Raw genomic sequence first — 13,016 nt, 5'->3', positions numbered from 1 at the left:
ACACAAGCAACATTTGGAACAGCTGGTGGAAACAAGTAAACTGTGGGAGTCCCAACTGTTTCCCACCATGCCAAATCTGATTGTCATGCACTGTCTGCTCACTTTTCCATCGAGCATCAGGTAAGTGACAGTTCCTCGCCTCTTTAGACCTGCTGCTTGAATCCATTACACAATTCTTTCCTTGAGATTCTGAAAAATAAACAGAAATTCCTGACGGAACAAAAAATGTGCACCAGAGAGCTGACACGCTCGTAATGATGTCTCTGTGCTGCTTATTTTTTCTTTAGCCCACCTAGCAGATTCAGGCCTTGGCCGACCTAAATGGATTCTGGCATTTTAGGAATTAATCAGCTGGCTTCCTGCCAGCATGGAGAAAATTTAAAATAAGATAAGAACATTTACAATTCTGTGGAAAAATGCCTTTTAGTTGACTATTTTATTTCAGGGTTTGAATCTTATTTTGGATTCACTTCCAGTTTAATAAACATCTGGTACATGTGAATCCACCCCCCATCAAAAACTCAGAAAGTGTATGATAAAATCTTCAAGAGGCACTTGTCTAAAGCTGGCTTGCACAGTGGTGTAGCAGTTAGCATTTTTGACTCACAGCGTGAAAGCCCTGGATTAAATCCTGGCTGGGACTCTTCTGTGTGGAGTTTGCATGTTCCCTCCGTGCATGGGTTTTCTCCAAAATTTACAGAAGTCAGAGCGCCTGGATTTTTCCCAGGTCCTCCCACATGTCAATCAAAAGGCAAAATACTAACTTTATAAATTGAAACTTTTTGTAAAATACAAAATGAGTGAATAAAACGTGAAGTCTTTTCTTACATAGAAAAGAAAGCAAAGAACTTAAAAAAACTTGTTGCCTGGAGCGTGGAGTGGGTCTCCCTTGGGGGGCTCTGGTATATTCCTGGATTGCGCCCTATGCTGGGCCCCTTGGCGCAGCAGGAGGGCTATTCTTCTGGCTGGGCTAGGACATGCATTCTCCATGCTCCTGTGCCCCCCTGGTGTTGGGAGGACAAGTGGTGGTTCTACATGACCCTGGAGGACCTTATCCAGCCTTATCCTGGACCTTGTCCAGTAGATCATTTTCTCCAGGATTGTCCTGAAAAACACACAAAACAAAGAGGGAGAGATGACAGGGTTAATCCAAGAATGTCTCACATTATAACACAAGACACTAAACTCTACTGCAGGGGTCACCAACTCCATTCCTGCTTGTTTTACAGCTAACCCTGTTTCAGTTACTTCTGTTCACCTGGATCAGGCATGTTCAGTCAGTCAGAAACTGAACTCATCCAATCCAGCTAACTGAAGCGGGGTTATCTCCAAAATAAACAGGGCAGTGAAGCTCATGAAGAACAGGATTGGTGACGCCAGCTCTATTATGACGAAGACGTAAATAAATGCGTGGTTTACCTCCATGCCAGAGCAGCTGAAAATCTGGCGCCATTAAAAAGATGATCGTTTTCACTCCTGAGCTTTAGAATTTCTGCCATCTGTTCTTTGGTCCCTAAAATGATATAAAATTAAATTTTTTTAATTTTTCATTTTCATCAAGAAAGAACAAACGCCAACGACCAAAGACCAACAGCAGGATCTAGCATACGAGCTGAGACCGCTATCTGAGCACTTCTATTGTAACATTTCAGATCAAAATAACGTTAAAATATTTTATGTTAATCATCAAAACCATAAACTTATCAGTTCGCAGTTTTTACTTACGTTTAAAAGTGAAATTTTCTCGACTCCGGGTCCCGCATAAAAGTCCACCATTTTTGCCAGAAAAAATCTTCAGGCCGACTAGAATGCGTCTTGGGATACGGGCAGCATAGAAGGATACGCCAGAACGACATTTGAATTTGGGAAAAGGAAGGTTGTGTTCGTTGGTCACGTTTGAAGCAGTCGTTGAATTTGGACGGCACTTGTCGCGGTGCTGTGACGTCACTGGCCAACAAACCCAGCTCAGGGAGGACGCAGCACCCGAATTCGGACACAGCCGTAGTCTCTCCAGCGTGTCATGGGTCTTCCCCTGAGCCTCCGCCCAGTGAGACATACCCGGAGCACCTCCCCAGACCTCCAGGAGGCATCAGATGCCTGAGCCACCTCAACTGGCTCCTCTTGATGAAGAGAGGCAGTGGCTCTATTCCGAGATCTCTCTTGTTGACCGAGCTTCTCATCCTATCTCTAAACTCATTTCAGCCGCTTGTAGTCGCGATCTCGTTCTTTCGGTCATGACCACAGGTGAGTACTGGAACGAAGATCAACCTCAAGATATTAAAACACCTCCACCAGAGGCAGCACTCCACCCACTGAGATGTGTCAAACTACCTTTCTCCAGTCGGGAACCATGGCCCCCGACTAACAAGGTTCCATGTACCAAATACCACATGTGCCTCATGGTTCAAAAAAATGGAAACAAAGCCGTATTTCCCCCCCAAAAAAGGGAAAACCCATATGGAACACGCAGGAAATATTGGTTAAAGACTTTTTGATTGGGTTGTCGAGGCTACATTTTTTTCTATAGAAATTCTGTGAGTGACAAATCGTAGTGAACACTTAAACAACAAAGGGTAAGAAAGAATGAAGAAGGTGAGACGCAGCCCCCCAAACCTAGCTAGTCAGTGCTGCTCAAGTGATAAGTGAACACCCCTGCACACAGCCGGACAGAATTTAGAAAATTACACAATAAGAGCGTAGTTAGTCAGCTTTCTACAGGTGTCCTACAGGTACTTACTTATTTGTATGCAGTCAGTAAAGAGCCAGTATTTGCATCTTAATAATGACTAGAGGAGATTAGAGCACTAGAGCACCGCTCAACATTACCTGTATGTTGTAAGAGTGCATGTAACTTAAATTATCCTTACAAATACTTCATGGTACACTTACCTCACACAACAACGGTCCGTTCCATTTTCATGACGTCTCTTGAAGTGGTCGTATGCGCCCCTATAGGGAAATACAAGTCACACATGCCATTAAGATGGCCTTCTTCCAGCCAGGACAATCCAAAATCTGGTTATCCCCCCCGTATGGGTGCATGTGACTAAGGTTTTAAGCAACCATCATTCTAAGAGCAGGGTTGATCTACTTAAATAACTTGTGATTTTCAGTAAACGTCTGTAGTTTTAATCAGCATTCACACTCCTCTTCACTGCACCCTTGAAAAGCAGCGATAACACTGGCCTCCTGCTTTAGTCTCTCCTCTGGTCCTTGGCGGGCCAAAAAGAATTACAAAACAGAAGATTTGGCTATAAAGCCAGCTAGTTAACACATAGCAGCTTATTTAGTGTTCTTAGCACACCTCTGCCAGACCACTGCTGAAAGGGCCACTATAGACCGCTGAGTTTCCCTGCTTGGCTTCAATAAAGTTTTCTTTAGTCTATTCTAGTAGATTTTTAAATCAATTTTACATTCACCAAGATTTCTGTTCATAATCTTTGGTGAAAATACAGAAAAATAACTTCGTTTTATTTGGTTTTTGGAAGCTAGTTTCACATGCAAATGAACTAAATGGAAGGACTTTACATTGACTATGTTTAGACTTTAACATATCCTGTTTAAAGGCATTTTCCCACCATTTTCCTTTCTTGAAAACACTTTTCATGTTGCAAGGAAAAAATGAGAGATAGGCAGAAAAGATAAACAGCAAAGAGTTGATGGATGGAGCAAAAGGGGGAGCGAAAGAAGAAATGATGCAGAAGAGTGACAGCAGTGGGAGCTAGGGAAGGAGGGATTAAGGGAGTGCAGAGAGACTGAAGAAAAAAGAAGGAGAGAAAGACAAGGGATGCATTGTACTGTGTGGCAGCCCCTGGTTGCTGTTTTCATTGGTTACCAGGACAACCACAAGAGAAAGCTGATGAGTTAACCAGATGGTTAGAGACTTTAAGAAGAAGCAGAGTGTGTTTTTGTGTTTTCGTGTGCACATATGTGCAAAGCTCAGCTGCTGCTGTGATGTTCAGGCCGTTTGGAGTCTCTGGTGACTGATGATGAGTGACAGTTCCTCAAATTTCATATTCATATTATAATTTCTTTATATTCCACCAGCAAGACAAGAAGAGCTGGAAAAACAAATCTGTTGCGTCTTTTCCTTTCTTTTCTGTTTCTTTGTAGCATGTAGTACAACACATTAAAGATCACAACAACCGTTCAAAAGTAAAATAAAAAAGCACATTACATTTTAGAAATCAAAACAGAACTAGAAAAGTTGGATTATCTTTGATTAAGCTACCGTGAATGCGTTTTTGCTGAATCTGGTCACTGAAGGTGCTGAAAATTTTTGCTGAAAATGCAGAAGCAATTTACTCTAATTGCTGAAGAGACTGGCTAGAAATGCAAAGACCATTTGCAAAATGCTAAATTTGCTTTAAATTTCATTAAAGAACTATGAAAGATAACAAATTTTGACTTAGATATCTAAAAAAATGTGTAGTAAAGTTGGTTAAAAATCCTTAATGCATGCCAATTTTGCAAAAAACATGTAGTGTGTTGCATCAATATGAGAAAAACTCTAAATAAGCCCAAAAAACCTTAGTAGATGCCAAATGAGTCCAAAACATTAGTCTGCTGAAAAAATATGAGCTGAACTCTAAATTAGCCCAAATTACCTTATTAGATGCCAAATTAGCCTGCAAAGCTAGCACATTGCTAAAATACTAGCTTAACTTCAAATTAGTCAAAAACATTAGCCTGTTGCTAAAATATTAGGGAAACTTAAAAGTAGCCTAACACATTTCAGTAGATTACAAATTAGTCCCAAAACATTAGTATGATGCTAAAGTATTAGCTACATTTCACATTAGCATTTAAAACACTCTCAGTAAATAGCATATTAGCCAAAAATCAAAGCATGTTGCTAAGGTATTAGATCAATTCCAAATTAGTATTTAAAAAAACCCTCAGCAAATGCCAAATTACCCAAATGAGCTAGCATGATGCTAATTTAACAGTTCAATGCAAAATTATTTTTAAAATTACTCTAAATGATTATTTCAAAGTGCAAAGTTTTTGAAAAATTTGAATCATTTCTCATGTATTTCCTATGGGGCTTATTTTGCTCAATATTTCAAAAACTATGAAGTTAATGAACACCAAAAACAACAAGCTGAATGTTTTGATACTAAGATTGCTCAAATCACTGAAAGTGTGACTAAATTGAAATGTTTCCGTAAAAAAGAAAACCAAATTTTGAAAATAAAAGTAATTTCCAGAAATCAAAATGAAATTGTAGAAAATAAAAGAAAAGGAGACATTTCTAAGCAGTAAACCTATTCCAAGTGCATGTTTCCATTGCTCTGGACTGTTGACCTTCATTCCTCTCCTTTCCAGAGCAAATCTCCTGCTTCCTGGTTTACAGGTGACAAGATCATGTTCAAACATCATGATCCACGGGGACTCCTGTCTAACATCATGTCAATCTGTTCAGTACCACAAAAAAAGGAAAGCTCAAAGCTGATCCTTTGTGCAGTTCAACCTCCAACTTCAATTCCTCTGTCAACCTACAACACATTTCAGCACTGTCTTAAAGCTCCAATTCACTACTTTACCAAAAGCATTCGCTCTCCTGCCAGCACTTACATGTGAACTGAACTCATAGAGTTCAATATAATGTCGGTCCACCTTTTGCAGCTATTCCAGCTTCAACTCTTCTGGGAAGGCTGTCCACAAGGTTGAGGAGTGTGTTTCTAGGAATTTTGGACCATTCTTCCTAAAGTGCATTGGTCAGGTCACAATGATGTTGATGGAGAAGGCCTGGCTCTCAGTCTCCATTTATCCTGAAGGTGATCTATCAGGTTCAGGTCAGGACTCTGTGTAGGCCAGACCAGTTCATCCACATCCGACTCTGTCCTCCATGTCTTTATGCACCTTGTTTTGTGCTCAGGTCCACAGTCATGTTGAAAGACGAAGGAGCTCCATTCAAACTGTCTCCAAAGGTTGGGAGCATGAGATTGTCCAAAATATTTTGATATCTTGCAGCATTCAAAGTCCCTTTCACTGGAACTGATGGGCCAAGCACAGCTCCAGAAAAACAAGCCCACACCATCATTCCTCCCCCACCAGATTTCCCACTCGGCACAATGCAGTCTGAAATGTATCGTTCTCCTGCAACCTCCAAACCCAGACGTATCCATCAGATTTCCAGATAGAAAAGTGTGATTCCTCCCTCCAGAGAAGGCGTCTCCAACGCTCTAGAGTCCAGTGGCGGCATGTTTTAGACCACTGCATATCCTTTGATAAACAGCCCAGCCTGAAGCTCTACTGCCAATTCCCTTAAATTCATCTATACCAGCACAGGTATGTTTTCAGGACCAACTACCCTTGTACTGATCAATCTTCTTCAATGCCTTCTTCAATTCATCCTTAAGATCTGTAAGGATGAAACAAATATCATTTGCTATTTCTTGAGCTACTCTCTTTATTCTTAGCTTGCTATTGTTCTTCTTATTTATCCCCCCTTTTAAAGTCCTCCTTTTCATCACACTTGTGGAACCCGTCAACACATTTTCCTCCCTGCCCTTGATCAACCAAGCCCTTTGCACATCCTTCTAGTCTATGCACGTCCAGTAAAACTAACAACTGTTTGTTGATGGCCATTGTGTAGAGGTAGTACAGCCGAGCTCTGGTCGTAAGACACTCGGATCTCGTTCTGTGGGCTCATGTGTCAAAGTGTCCTTGGGAAAGAAACTGAACCCCACATTGCTCCTGGTGGTTAGAGGTTGGCGCCAGTGTTCATCAGTGGAGCCGCTATCAGTGTGTGAATGGATTTTAAAGGGTAACCGAACCCCAAATCAAATTTTTTTTTGACTGTTTACTTGGTAAATGGCGAATACTTGTATGGCGCTTTCTACCTTCCTTCGAAGGCCCAAAGCGATGCACAGTCACATTCATCCATTCACCCACTGGTGGTGGTGGCTCCACTGTCTAACACTGGCGCCAACCATCCACCCTAAAATTCCACCAGAGGCAATTTGGGGTTCAGTGTCTTGCCCAAGGACACTTCGACACTTCGACAGACAAGGCGGGAATCAAACCCGCAACCTTCCGATCAGGAGTCAACCGCCCTACTGTTGCACCACGGCCGCCCCTACTTCTATATTTGAATAAATGGAGCTTAAAAAGTACTGACTATTGGTCCTTGAAAAATTTTTGACAACTTAAAATAAACTTGTATAATACTAAAAATAATGGTCTGAAATGGTCTGTGTGCTGCCTAATGGTAACAGTCCCGAGACTCTTGTTCCCCAGCCCCACCCCTCTAAATGGATTTTAAAATGTCATCTGTGGGTGGAGTCAGGCTCCAAGTGTCCTGTTTGGTTACCCTCTAAAGCACTTCAGGCCTTCAAAGAAAGTAATAAAGCGCTTTAAAAGCATAGGCCCTTTACCATTTGTTTCCACTCTTCTCACAAGTTTTCAACATTATTAAGCTGTAAGCCCAACACTTGTTGAAGGATGTCGAGTCAGAGAAGAGTTTCTGTTTTATTTTACGATGTTCAATCAGTAAATTTATAAGAAACTTTAAATAGGCAACTGAGAAAAAGGTGCATTTCTGTACGACAGTTTAACAAATAAATAAGAGAAAGATACAAATGAGACAATGATCAGAATAATATTGATTAACTTAGACCAAAACTTACAGACAGTGAGGTCAAACATGAGGAAGATGGCACCAGATGACAAGAAGGAAAATGGCCGATACTGACTTCCTGTCATAGCCACAAATGTAGCTTTCAAAATAAAAGTCAAAACTAAAGATGTCTAAAATGATGTACCATCTACTGAAAAAAACAGGCAAAACAAACTGTGGGTAAAACAGATTGGCAGAGCAGAATTTTACAATGTAATCATTTTGTTTGACTCTTACTAATAGTAGAACTAACACTACCGCTCACATGCTGGATGATGGAGGCTGTTTGTGAATCTCAACACTGATGCACTATGTTTGCACATAATCAAATTTGGTCTTTTGGGATGGACACTTTCCAAAGACAATGCTCAAATGAGCCTCTTTTCATCTGGAACGTATGTGAGGAGAGAGGCATCCAAAAATCCTCACCAAGAATTTGTTTAGACATTGGCAGGAACAACATTTGAGGCTTACAGGGCCTGGACCGGCTGGCCTGACTGGGATAGAACACATTCTAGCACTGCAAAAGTGTCCCACTTGTGTATCCTATCTATAATAAAGATGAATTATTCAAATTTAGTTGAATAAATCTTATTATGAAAGTTTGTGTTTATGCATGATGTTTTCTTGGAATTTTGACTCCGTTCACAGAATTTAGATGTTTGCTTTCATGTTTCGGGGTCTGAGTACTGGATGTCAGGATGTCATAATGTTTTCTGCTGGAGGATAGTAAAAAAAAAAAAAGAAGAAGGCATCTTTTTTTAATTCTCTTCCCCATTGCTTATTTATGTGAGGCATGTCGCCGGTGCTGCAGTGTGTTTGGACGTTTGTGTGCACCGGAGAGTGCAGGTTGTTGTCAAGGCTAAGTAGAAAGAGAATTTTATCATTTTATTTAAAACAGAAAATGTGTGTGTGGTGAGGATGGATCAGCACTGGTGTGTGCATCTTTGTGAAAAAAGACCAAGGGACATGAAAGAAGAAAGTTTGTTTTTTGTTTATATGATGATTAATTTTCACAACCTGAAGGCTCAAAGCAGAGAGAGAAGAAAAGCACACAGCTGAGGTTAAGGGAACAGAAGAAGACAAGGATGGAGGGATAGAAAGGTGTGGAAGACAAGTACATAGAAAGAAAATGCAAGAGCAGCTGAAGATGTTTTAGTGAATTTAAAATATAGCTTTAGCTTTATTCATTTATTGGCTAAACATGGATTCAAAGAGGGGGCAGAGAAATCCTGCAGACACTGGATGAGGTGGACTCTGAACAGGTCACAGAACCATCTAAGAAAGACAGACCCCAAAAATTATAATAAACTCCAAACTTCACTGAAGGAGGAATGAAACCCTTTGCCTGCCTTTGTACCAGTTTAGTCAAACATTGTGAACAGCCAGCACGTGAAAAAAACAACACCAAAAACGTCAATTTCTGACATGGAGGTCTTAACCATGTGCCAAAATGGGATGACTTGGGAAAGTAGGCATTATTTTTTAATCACTGAAGGACTGAAATTGGCACCAATTAGGAACTGAAACCGAAACCAAAGAACCGCTTTGGCACCGGAACTGAATAAAACCCACTCCTTGTTCAACCCTCCTGGCATGTGTTTTCCCACTGGGCCCATGTCCGCCACGTACAGTTGGAAGAGTGAGAAATGTGGAAGCAGTGCAAATCCTGCAAATCTTGCTCCAGACTTTTTCTTTCACAGCTCTACTCTGATAAATGAAAGACTTGACTGCATTTAATAATCTCTCCTCCACGATTAATTTTCAAACAGTTGTCTGTGAATTAATAAAGAATCCCATCCATACGTCACAATCAATTCACCAATTTAATTGATCAAAGTTCGACCAGTTTAACTTTTAACGACTGTATAATGGCAGCAGGTTTTGCGTGTAGAGCCCCAAAACGGTCCGAGAAACTTGCACAGATATGCATGACTGTAAGAGTAAGTATGAGTACGCATAAGTATGAGTGTTTACATAGACTTATTATTGGAAGTGGTCGCTTGAACACACATTACTGAAGGTAGTATGAATGCTGCTTAAGACTTGATAAGCAGCATTTGTAATAACGGTCTTTAAAAGAACGTTAATATTATATATATATATATATATATATATATATATATATATATATATATATATATATATATATATATATATATATATATATATATATACAGGACAGTATAACTAATTACAGTTTTCATAATACTGTTACTTTTGCTAAATTGTGTTTTTAAACGGGTTTTCTCCATTTGTATTAATAATTTAGCAGAGTTCTGGACTTTAATTTATTTGATTTGATTTGTTTATTTGTTCCAATAATGAAGAGAGCAAGCATGTGAAAATAAAGATTTTAACAAGTAAAGTTATGAAAAACAGATCCTGTGATCATCTTTATGCAATAAAAGATAATCAGATTTAACAGATTAAGTATTAATCCATTGTTTTATCTTCTCTGAATTCAAATAACTATGACATAAAGTAAGAATTGGGATCTCACTGTGCTGCCCTCCACAGGCCAGATAAATGACGGAGTACAGGTTAAAAATAAAAATCGAAGTAGTTACACAAACATTACAAAAAAGTCAGTACATCTCTTTTCCAAATGTAATACTAGTTGTTTTTTGTGTACAAAATATGCTGTAATTTTCACACATATGAATGTCTAATTTAAGATTTTGTTTTTATTTAGACACAACTTAATATTCTTTCTCTTCAGTTAAGCTATTCTTAGCAAAAAGTAGAACATTTGAAGTTTATTTTATTTTATTTATTTTAAGTATACTGCTTCACTTTTAGTAGAGACTATCCATGTAGTACACTTAAATAGACTTTTTTTTGGTCAGAAACTGGCGACGTCAACACTGAAGCTAAAGCTCATATGTTAAAGGGTTAAAATAATCCATGTATATATTTGCCATCTTCTACCTAAATGTAATTGATCAAGTTTTAATTTGGTTAAAATCAATAGGGGCTGTAACAAGTGTAATGTGAGCCTGTATTTATTTCTCAGACTTAATGTTCTTGATAATTATAACATTAATATTTATCAAATATGTGTTTTATGTATAAAATTGCATTAGAAATACTACCCTGAATATTTTATACTTTACTCAAAAATAATACAGAGATTCTTCAATATAACACCTGTCGAAATGGTCATTTTCTAAAATGTTCCTAAATGTGTCACTTCAAGGTCACTATTTAGTTTGCGATTTAGTGGCTGCAAATTGTGGAGTCCATTTTCCCATCTGGCCATGAATGGCATATCAGACAGCTCTTAAAAAAAAAAATAAAATAAAAAATGTCTTAGTTCAAATTCAGATGATTTTAAAACTATTTTTGATTAATTAAACTTACAATTAATGGAATCCCCCATTAATCCAACTCCCTTCAACGTCAACATTGATTGATCTGATCTTAGCAAATGGCCCACACTGAAGTGATTTGAAGAAATACCAAAATTGGTAAAAAGGAACCGCAAGAAAGAGAGGTTGATGATGAGCTAAAGGGTTAATAACTTAAATCAACGAGGGAAGAATTAAAAGACAAAGCAGAACGGAAGTTTGGACATTTTAACCTGCTTAGATGAGATTATCAGAAGAGGTGATGCAAGCAAACACATTAGAGTTAGGGGGAAAGATTGTAACATGAACAGAAAAAGGAAAAAACTAAAAACAAACTCGAGAGATGAAGGGCTTATAGAAAAAATTGGAAGTGGGGGGTGAACAGTAACAGAGAGGGAGTGTTAACACTATGGCAGCAGTAGCAGCAACATTCCTGGGTGAACAGATCAGTTGGCCTGAGGAGAAAAGCAAACACAAGAGAGGAAACCACGTCTAGACCGCTGCTAGACACATAGCCACACATTACAGCAACACACACTCAGACAGTGTGAAGAGAAAATACACACATTCACAGACCAACATCAACCTGCTGGTTGAAAAAAGGTGGGCCACGGCCAAGCACTGCCGAGAACCTGTTAGAGGAGAAGAAGTAGGTGGGAAAGTTGAGAAAATCAAGATAGGAGAGAAAGAGTGGGGGAGGGAGAGAAATATGAAGAGTAAGGAAATGTGGGCAGACCTGCCAGTGGGCAGGTGGATAAAATGTATGATGTGATTACCTAAACTAAAGTTTCCAGTGTTTGCTTTTCACTTACAGAATCCAAAGTTAAAAACCCACTTCAATGAAAATTGTGTTTTATACGGTGGCCGACATGGCACACATTAATGCAAAAGATACAACACGACGACAAAAGCCGAAGCATGACAACAACAGCCAAAGCCAGACGGCAGAAGCCAAACCACGAAGACCTATGCATGAAGCATGAAAGCAAAAGACGATGACAAAAGCCAAAGCCCGACGTCAAAAGTCGAAGCTAGATGACAATAGCTGAACCACAACCACAAATGCAGAGATATAACCACATAAGTTGAAGCACGACAACAAAAGCTGAAGCCAGACGGCAAAAGCCGAACCACAAAGTCCTAAGACGTTGCATGACGACAAAAGACGATGCACGATGACAAAAGCCGAAGCTAGACGACAATAGCTGAAGCACAACCACAAATGCCGAAATATAACGACATAAGCTGAAGCACGACGACAAAAGCCGAAGCACAACAACGAAAGCCACAACACAATGACAAAAGCCGAAGCATGCAAATAAAAAAAAACGTAAAAGCGACGACAGCAGTGGAAGCTCGATAAAAAGCGAAAGCACGATGACAAAAGCCGAAAACACAATGACAAGAGCAGAAGCAAGACGCCAAAAGCTGAAGCCAGACGACAAAAGCTGAAGCACAACAACAAAAGCCGAAGCCAGACGACAACAGCTGAAGCGCGACGACAAAAGACGATGCACGATGGCAAAAGAGAAAGCATGACAACAAAAGCCGAAGCCAGACAGCAAAAGCTGAAGCACAAAGACCAAAGCTGAAAACAGGATAAAAAAAGCTGTAAAAACGACACCAACAGTGGAAGCACGATAAAAAGTGAAAGCACGACGACAAAGACACAACATGATGACAATAGCAGAAAACACAACGACAAAAGTTGAGGCACATAAACAAAAGTTTTGGCTTTTGTGGTAGTACTTCGGCTTTTGTCGATGTGCTTCAGTGCTTTTAAAATAGATCAAAAATGATCTATAGTGAAGAAAAATGGTCATAACAAACGTGTGTTTTGATGCACATTTGCATCAACAGGTGTCGAGGGATTAACAACTCTTTGGATTTTCTGGTAGTTTTTATAAATGTTGTGGACATTTAAAAGTCTTTTTGCTTCTTGCTGACATTGATCAGGTCAAACAGAATTTCTGCATTCCCAATTCCTCCCATCCATGAAACGCAAAAGCAGTGAAGTAGAAAGTTAGCAGCCTCTGGGAGTT

Source organism: Oryzias melastigma, linkage group LG11 (assembly GCF_002922805.2).
Source record: "Oryzias melastigma strain HK-1 linkage group LG11, ASM292280v2, whole genome shotgun sequence".
Taxonomy (NCBI): domain Eukaryota; kingdom Metazoa; phylum Chordata; class Actinopteri; order Beloniformes; family Adrianichthyidae; genus Oryzias; species Oryzias melastigma.
This window is presented reverse-complemented; position numbering follows the sequence as displayed.